This window comes from Monodon monoceros, unplaced genomic scaffold (assembly GCF_005190385.1).
Source record: "Monodon monoceros isolate NGI ecotype Baffin Bay Population unplaced genomic scaffold, NGI_Narwhal_1 Super_Scaffold_12, whole genome shotgun sequence".
NCBI lineage: Eukaryota > Metazoa > Chordata > Mammalia > Artiodactyla > Monodontidae > Monodon > Monodon monoceros.
Window position 1 is genome coordinate 169,610,218 of NW_021703768.1, and position 2,551 is coordinate 169,612,768.

The 2,551-nt window shown below is 61.8% G+C and overlaps 1 pseudogene; it reads left to right on the plus strand.

The window, feature by feature from the left end:
• The first annotated feature begins 511 nt into the window (after positions 1–511).
• Positions 512–2,551, plus strand: part of LOC114893325 — a 2,627-nt pseudogene continuing 587 nt past the window's right edge.

A 2,551-nucleotide genomic window follows, 5' to 3' on the forward strand; every position in this document is an offset into this window, starting at 1 on the left:
GCCTCTCCCGTTGCGGAGAGGCCACAACAGTGAGAGGCCCGCGTACCGCAAAAAAAAAAAAAAAAAAAAAAAAAAAAAGGTCTACAAATAATAAATGCTGGAGAGTGTGTGGAGGGAAAGGAATCCTCCTACAATGTTGGTGGAAATGTAAATTTGTACAGCCACTATGGAGAACAGTATGGAGGTTCCTTTAAAAAACTAAAAATAGAGCTACCTTATGACCCAGCAATCCCACTCCTGGGCATATATCTGGAGAAACCATAATTCAAAAAGACATGCACCCCAACGTTCATTGTAGCACTATTTACAATAGCCCGGACAAGGAAGCAACCTAAATGTCCATCGACAGATGAATGGATAAAGAAGATATGGTAGGTTGCTTCCTTGCAGCCGTGAGCTTTGGAGGCCAGGAGCGGTGGAACTCGGGCGGGCTGAGGTCTGTGCTGGGAAGGGCGCCGGACTTGTATCGGAGCAGCACTTAGGAGACACGGTGCAGTCGAAGAGAGCCATCATGGGGACGACAGCCCTAGGGCCCATTCACTTGCTGGAGCTCTGTGACCAGAAGCTCATGGGGCTTGTCTACAACGTGGACAATAAGGACGTAGTGTGGCTGGAGGAGATCGAGGAGGAGGCCGAGCGCACGTTCACCAGAGAATTCAGCAAAGAGCCCGAGCTGATGCCCAAAACACCTTCTCAGAAGAACCGACGGAAAAAGAGACGGATTTCTTATGCTCAGGATGAAAACAGAGACCCCATCCGGAGAACGTTGTCCCACAGAAAGACGCGGAGCAGCCGTCAGAGCTCCCGGCACCTCCGCAGCAAGGACAAGGTGGAGAGGCTGGCCACAGTGGTGGGGGAGAACGGCTCCGTCCTGCGGCGGGTGACCCGTGCTGCGGCCGCAGCTGCAGCGACCTCCGCGGCAGCCGCTCCTTCGCCCACCCCTGAGTCTCCCACGGTGCTGACCAAGAAGCCCAAGGAGAGCCTGGCCCAGTGCCAGCTGGTACCCGTGGTGGAGACTGGCATCAGCGAGCGCCGGAGCGCTGAGCAGCACCTCAGCCAGCTCCAGTCTGCCCAGGCTCCGTCCCCCACCCCGGCTCCGGCCACGGCTTCGGCCTCCCAGATCACCTTGACCTCGGAGGAGGACTCAACACCCCAGAAGCCAGAGGCCGGGAGACTGGAGTCTGTCCCCTTGAGCTCCCTGATAACTACACCCCGGGACCCCAAGAGCCGAGGGGGGCGGGGCAGAAAGGCCCGTCTCCAAGCTCAGAATTGCCGCGACCTCCCCAGGCCCGCAGGACTCGCCCAGCTCTCCGGCCTCCCCGTGGCGGGAGCGGGTGCTGGCTCCCATCCTGCCGGATAACTTCTCCACGCCCACGGGCTCCCATGTGGGCCGTGGGTCGGTGCGGCGCAGCCTGATCGCCCCGTCCTCCCCGGAGCCCCAAGTCTCGCTGGCCCAGAATTACTCCCTGGTTTCCAAAGAGGAGAGAACCGTCCGAAGATCAAGCAGAAGGACTGCCAGGAAGGCCACCAAAGAGCCGGCCGCCTCCGCCCGCCTCATCTGCCACAGTTACCTGGAGAGGCTCCTGCATGTCGAGGTGCCCCAGAAAGCGAGCCCCAAGGCGGAGGAGCCCAGCAAGGAAGCTGAGCCGGAGGAGACAGCCGAGCCGGAGGCCCCCAAGAGCAATGGCAGTGCCTTGCGGCTCCGCAGTGCCACCAAGATCGCCATTAGCATGCCCGGCTCGCAGCCTGCAGCCGGCGGCCAGGTAACGCCCTCTGAAGCGCGGCAGGAGGCCGAGACTGACCAAGCAGATGGCCCCAAGGAGCCGCCTCCGAGTGTCAGGAGGAAGTGCAGCTACAAGCAGGCAGTGAGTGAGCTGGACGAGGAGCAGCAGCTGGGGGGTGAGGAGCTGCAGCCTCCCAGCAGCAAGACCCCTTCCCCGCCCTGTCCCGCCAGCAAGGTGGTGCGGCCCCTCCGGCCCCTCCTGTAGACCGTGCAGAGGAACGAGCTGCTCATGACCCCGACCTCGACCCCCAACAGCAGCATCATGAAATCCTTCATTAAAGCGCAACGCTCCCCTGCGCGTGGACCCCAAGGAGGAGCTGCAGCGGCTGGAGAACCTGCGGCGTTAGGAGGAGGCCGAGCAGCTCCGCGGGCAGAAGGTGGAGGAGGACAAGCGGCGGCGGCTGGAGGAGGTGAAGCTGAAGCGTGAGGAGCGCCTCCCTAAGGCGCTGCAGGCCCGGGAACGGGTGGAAAGGATGAAGCAGGAGAAGAAGGAACAGATCGAGCGGCAGTTTGCTCAAATCGACGAGAAGAAGGAGAAGGCCAAAGAGGAGCGTCTGGCCGAGGAGAAGGCCAAGAAGATGGAGGAGGTGGAGGCGCTCAAGAGGCAGCAGGAGGAGGAGGCGCGGAGGCTTAGGTGGCTACTGCAGGAGGAGGAAGAGGAGAGGCGCCCCCAGAAGCTGCTGTAGAAGAGGAAGGAGGAGGAGCGGGAGCGGCGGCGGGAGCGGGAGCGGCGGCGGGAGCGGGAGCGGCGGCGGGAGCGGGAGCGGC